Source organism: Prunus dulcis, unplaced genomic scaffold (assembly GCF_902201215.1).
Source record: "Prunus dulcis unplaced genomic scaffold, ALMONDv2, whole genome shotgun sequence".
NCBI classification, from domain to species: Eukaryota; Viridiplantae; Streptophyta; class Magnoliopsida; order Rosales; family Rosaceae; genus Prunus; species Prunus dulcis.
The window spans coordinates 8445-15218 of record NW_023010313.1 but is presented as its reverse complement, the minus strand read 5'-3'; the positions used below and the strand labels follow the sequence as shown (position 1 = coordinate 15218).

The following is a 6774-nucleotide window of genomic DNA, read 5'->3' as shown; positions in this document are numbered from 1 at the left end:
CTTACAATGTCTTACGATGCAATTATAATGCACCTGACTGCCTGTTTTTGAAAGGCACGTTGTTTCTTTCTCGTCGTCGTCTTTTTTTTGAATGAAGTAGGGCCTAAACCGTAAACCCATTGATGAGTCATAGTCAATATACATACAATATAATGGCAATATTAGGCCAATATACATACACTAGAGAGGCAATATTAGGGCAATATAACGGCAATACAACAGCAATAACATCACAATGTACATGCAATGGGGTGGCAATATGCATACAATATGTGTGCAATACAAAGGCAATATTCGTACAATACGCATGCAATAGGACAGCAATATTAAGTCAATCTACATACAATACACACACATCCATTACATACTACAATTTAGACATGAAAAATAAATCGCCACCGAACCCTAACAATACTCTCCCGAGAAGCAAAAATTATTTCTTTCATAAAACTTGACAATTCAATTGTTATTACATAGTCAATCTTTGCTCTATTACATACATACTTTCTACCTATAATTATAAATAATGGAGAGCTCACAAATTCTACTAATTTGATCTTAACTTCATCAATTTGTTCTTCGTTGTATGAGTTAGCTCTCCCTTCTTGCACATTTTCCAAGCTGTTCTATTCTCCTCCCGTGTAGCAATATCAGCAACAACAGGTTATCTACAGATCTGAAATCATAACTGCAGATGATTCTCAATTAACAAAGAGGAAAACCATTTTCTTTTATAACTTTGGTTCTGAAATATATAACAAAATGCAAAGACCTTTGCTTCTGAAAAGGAGCAAAAGTTTGTCAACCAATTCATAGTAAAAACGAAGAAACTAGTGAACCTAACCAGAGAAATGCTAACCTGCAAAACCAACTCCAATACTTTAACCACAGCATTAATACTTGAGATTTTCTTCTCATGGATTATGATTAGAGGATTTTCCAATTCCTATCAGCACATACACAAGTTTGAAGATAATCAGCATCAATCAAAAAGGGACTTGAGGTGCTGCTAACTTTAACAAGCAGCCCTCTAACAGTTTCAAGACATAGTTATCACTGAGTCAAACTAAAACTTACACATTTCTGATTGTTCTGGTTGGTGATGAAATAAGGGGATATGTAGCCCCTGTCTAGCTTCTTTCCCTTAACAACCTCCAACTCATTGTCCAATGTTTTCCCATCCTGCAGAAATTAACATAGTGTGAAGCTTACATGTTTTGGGTATCATTTGGGAATAAAAAAACTAAAATAAAATTATTTGCCCTCCAATATATTTCTGTAAAAATTTCATAAGATCCATACATACCTCACTTTAAAACAACAATAAAAAGAAGCTGTTATCATCCAGATTTCAGCCCTTGCAATATGGTAACTACACTAATATGCCAATGACATATCGGCTGACTAGAAACAGACATAGGCAAATAAAGTCACATACCCATCAGCACAGCCACTATCTAGGTCGTGATGAGATACAAGCCAATAGACGACCACCACCAAATTACTCTTCAATATGTTGGTCAAGGGTGCAAATCTGTTGACGTTTCTCCAACTTTCTTACTACATGGTTGTTCTTCAGACCCTAATCATGAAGCACAACAATTTAAATTCATGCCATTGAAGAGGAACCACAAGAATCTAACTTCCTAATACAAGCACAAAACCTATATGTATGCATAATCGGTACATCTATAAATTCCCACATGCCTAAATATTAGATATCAAATCATTAGATGACTAAACAGTAAATGCATAACCTATTTGCTAATCTGTATGCAAAACTAGAAATAACTACAAGCATCAGTGTGAAACATGAAAATAAAGTTAAAAGATGAAACATGTAGATGCAAGGTAACACTTCACATTCAACTTCATAAGGTTTGTCGGCTCAATGGAACTGAGGAGGTCTTCCAGAACAAGGAAGAATGCAGTCAATAAACCCTGTAACGAAACAGGGTGTCTCCTCCCCCCCTCCCCCCCCACCAACAACAAAAATGATGTAGGGAAGTCTGTCCAACGTTGTAAATAATCAGAATCATTTATAGAAAATGAAAGAAAACAAAATGAATCTCCCACAAGCCTAACAGGCTAATACCATTAACAAGGTCTGAAATTGACTCTATATCATGTACATATATATATAAACTCCATCTTTACATATTGGAACTACATCAATGTAAACCAACTAGATCGACCCTGCATCCTGAACCCCCCCCCCCCAAAAAAAGGACCGAGAAAAAAAAAATACAACTAAAAAAAGGGAAATTAGATAAATTTTCTCCTTTTTTCCTCTTATATATTTTTGTTTTGCCTTCTATAGGGTAGTTCCAATTCTTCTTTTGTAAAAATTCAAGGCATAATACCTCCGAATTGAGCATTCCAAGCCGCAGGGGGCAGCTGCCTTTTCCATTTACGAACTTTCAACAAAGTCACAATCTTTTGGGCACAAAAGAAATCCACCTCTGCAACAAAGGCCCAATTACAATTAGCAAAATAAATCAAAAAAAGTAACCCCAAAAAAAAAAAAAAAAAAACCCTTAGAATTTGAAGAAATAGAGAGAAAGAGAGACCTTAGAAGGAGAATCAGCAACCTTGTAAGCATTCGCAGTAACACCCACCAACCACAACCCAGGAAAAATAGTCTGTCAGCGACAGCAACAACATCACCTTCCTATCAAACCAATTTGGAAGAAACCCCTAAACCAATTTCATACAAATCCATACATCATAAACCAAATTCACAAAAACCCCAAATTTCTAAGAAAAGGAACGTGAACAGTACCTCGTGGATGTGAACTGTGGAGTTAAGCTTGGATGGCTGAGGGAGGAAGATGACTATGTCGGAGAGAGAGAGAGCTAGGCTAAAGAGAGAGACAGAGCCAAGAGAGTTTGAGCGAGAACTCAATTTCTGAAAAAGTGATATGGGTGCAATCAGTTTACAATAAAGATATATTTATAGGTGGTAGTTTTAAAAATTTTGAGGAAGGGTGGTATTTTGACAAAAAATTATAAAATTGGTGGTATTTTAAGCTATTTACCTATTAGTTATCGCTACTTTTTTTTTTATTATAAAAAATTCAATGGAAGTGGAAGATGTTAGTCTACAACCCAAACCACCAGAATGAATGTAACTCATGATGCACGTGTCTGTTAGTTAGGATGAGCTGGCTAATGAGCTGGCTGGTTGTTATTGTTGTTAATATGTTCTTAACTTAATTCACTAGTTAGTTAGCTAGAAGAGATATATAAGTCTAATTGTAAACTCTGTAAACAAGTAAGATGAGAAAATCTGTTTGAGAACTCTATTCTGTTTCGCTTACTCTCTCTCGCTCTCTCTTAATACTTCTAGTCTGAGAAGCTTGATCAGGTTCATCCATGGCTTCCATGAAGAAAGCTTTCATGGTATCAGAGCATTACCTCTGCATATCGTGACTAATTTCTCTATTCCGCTGCTCACGTCTTAGCTCGTATCTCTCTCGCTCGTCTTTTTGAGGTTCTACTTTCTTCTCAATTTCTTCATATCTTTGTCATTTTTCTTCGTCTCCATTTTTCGATTCTTGCCTGTTCGAATTGGTCTGCCAATACACTCTCTTGCTTCGTTTCTCTCTGAACACAGTCTGAATTTCAAAATTTCTGCACTGGTTGATTGTGTGCCTAAACCCTAGCTTCTGTTGAAAATGGGGAAAAGCTCTGTTACATCGATTGATTTGCTTCATAATGCCTCCAATTATATTACTTTGAAACTGGATGATACAAATTACATGCAATGGAGCTATCAGGTTGCGAAATTTCTCAAAGTTTATCGACTTTCTGATTTTCTTGATGGCACGGTTACGGTGCCTACTGATCCTGATGGAGATGATTATCTAGACTGGGAAGCTATGGATACTGCTATTTTGAACTTAATTGCTGCAAGTCTCTCAGATGATGCCTTCTCTGAGATGATGAATTGTAAGTCTGCTACGGAGGCCTGGAATACACTGCGAGATCGTTATTCTTTGATCTCTGAGCTTAAGATCATGCATCTTAAGAATAATTTGCATGGAATGTAGAAAGGAACTGATTCTGTGGAGGTCTATTGGAAGAAGGTTCGTGCAGCTCGACAGCAATTGTCAACTGCTGGTCATTCTATTTCCGATCAGGATATGATTTTGCTTATTCTCAAAGGCTTGCCTGTGGAATACAATCCCTTCAAATCTCATATTCGTGCTCGACCAGTTCGAGTTACTCTTCCAGAGCAGCGTGATTTACTGATCGAAGAAGAATGTGATTTGGATGCTGCTGCTAAGTCCTTTAATTCTTCGATCATGACTGCTATGGTTGCTCAGAAGGGCACCGTATCCTCATCACCACCTGTTGCTCATGGTGATAATTTTCACTCTGGTTTGGTTGATCGTGGAGGTGCTAATCCAAATTGGCAATCTAACTGGAATCGAAGCCCGAATTATCGTGGTCGTGGCTCTTGGTCTCGGGGCAGATCATGGAATAATGGTGGCCGAGGCAATGCTTGGAATAATAATGGTCCTAACTGGAATGGTGGTAATAATGGTCCTAACTGGAATATTCTGCCAATCAGTGGAATCACGGTCGTCAGTCTGGAAATTCCTATGGTCAATGGAACCAAGGATCTGGTTCGTGGAATAACAATGCTGGTTTCAACAACATTAGTCCATGGCATCCATGGGGCAACTCAGGTTCTTCTCCTCAGTATTTTGTCTCTCCGAACTCCAGCCCTGGTGTTTTGTTACCTTCACCCACGGCTCCACCAGTTTCAACTACTGCATCTTCTTTAGCTACTGAAACATGTCAAATCTGTCTCCAGTTTGGTCACACAGCTCCTAATTGCCCACATCGCACCAATTTCTCATATCAAGGCACTCCTCCATCTCCAGCACTTACAGCTCTTACTGCAACTACTAGTGGCTCATTCTCAAATCCCAACATATGGCTGACAGGCAGTGGTGCTACAAACCATATGAGATCCGATCTTCAGCTGCTCTCCAACATCACTCCTTCCACTTCCATGGATAATGTTACTATAGGTAATGGTACTGGACTTAGGATTGCTAATGTTGGTAGTTCCTCTCTTGTCTCTGGTCATCAAGTTTTTCATCTACCTGAGGTCTTGCATGTTCCTAATCTTGCCACTAATCTGTTATCAGTTCATCGGTTTTGTCTTGATAATCACTGCCAGATTTTATATAATGCATTGTGGTTCCAAATCCAGGATCTATAGGGGCGAATTCTGTATCAAGGACAGTGCGATAATGGTCTTTATCCACTTCCAACAAGGACACCTTCTCTTTTTCCTAGCCTGGCTGCTTTTCATGGTCACAAAGTGTGCCATACTCTGTGGCACTATAGATTAGGTCATCCTTCTCATGATATTACTAGTTCTATGTTAGCCAAAGCTCATATTCCCATTTCTCCTAGTTTGCCACATATGTGTAGCTTTTGTTTACAAGGCAAGATGTGTAAACAACCATTTCCATCTTCATATGTTATGTCTCAAATCCCTTTTGAAGTGATACACTCGGATGTCTGGAGTCCTACTCCCTATTCCTCTTTGCATGGTCATAGGTACTATGTAATTTTTCTTGATGAGTGTACCAAATTCTGTTGGTTATTTCCATTAATGAAGAAATCTGATTGTTTCCCTACTTTTGTTCATTTTCTTGCCTATATTGAGAATCAGTTTGCTACTTCCATTAAGACTTTCCAATCTGATGGTAGGGGTGAATATGTTAGTAAAGATTTTCAGACCTATCTTGGTTCCAATGGAATTTTAGACCATAAGTCTTGTCCTTACACCCCTGAGCAAAATGGAAGGGCTGAAAGGAAACATCGCCACTTAGTTGAAACTGCTGTTACACTTCTCACTACTGCTGCTCTTCCTTCCAAATATCTTTTTTATGCTTTATCCACAGCTAACTATCTCATTAAAAGGATGCCATGCAAGTCTTTAGGTATACAATCTCCTATTTCTAAGCTGTTCCACAAAAAACCCAATATTACTCTTTTGAAGGTGTTTGGATGTGCATGCTACCCTTTATTACGACCCTATACTCAATCTAAAGTGCAACCTAGGTCTGAATAATGTGTCTTTTTGGGGTATACTTTGGATTATAAAGGTTATCTTTGTCTAGTCCCCAAAACTGATCGCATTTACATCTCTCGCCATATTATTTTTGATGAGACTTGTTTTCCTTTTAGGAGTTCTTCCTTTTCACCAGACAGTACCAAACCACTAGAATTCACACCACTACGCCCTTCCCTTTCTCCTAGATCTTCTCTACATTCTGCATGCACTCTTAGACTTGATGGTTTACCAGAGGCTCCTTCTTCTACTACCCAATTAGCAAGTCCAGTATCTAATGCAAGGAAAGTTGTCTATTCTGTTGATGTTATTGATTCTTCTACTGAGTTTGTACAGGATCAGCTACTGCCACTACAGGATCAGGTACCAACAGAGTCTTCCACTCTGTCAGTCACTTTATCTTCTTCTCCTGCGCATGCCTTGGATCAGTCCCCTTCCCTAGATCTGATTGTGGACCTTCCTGCTCCACCTTTTAACTCACATCCTATGCAGACTCGCTCCAAGTCTGGTATTATCAAGTCTCGCCATGGTTTCTTGGCTCCCAAGACCACAAGTGGTCCTTCTCCTTTCCATGAACCACATACTTATTATCAGGCTGCCAAGGTTTCAGAATGGAATCATGCTATGGTTGATGAGTTTCAGGCTCTTGAAAAGCAGCATACTTGGACTCTTGTTCC

General features: G+C 38.6%; 1 long non-coding RNA gene across 1 annotated transcript; it reads right to left on the bottom strand.

Annotated features, from left to right (window-relative positions):
* Nucleotides 1-483: 483 nt before the first annotated feature.
* On the bottom strand, nucleotides 484-2421 carry LOC117613430. The gene is made up of 5 exons (XR_004583731.1): nucleotides 2364-2421; nucleotides 1439-1582; nucleotides 1078-1182; nucleotides 860-946; nucleotides 484-688 (listed from the first exon to the last, which is right to left on the bottom strand). It is a non-coding gene; the product is annotated as an uncharacterized LOC117613430 (long non-coding RNA).
* Between the last annotated feature and the right edge of the window lie 4353 nt (nucleotides 2422-6774).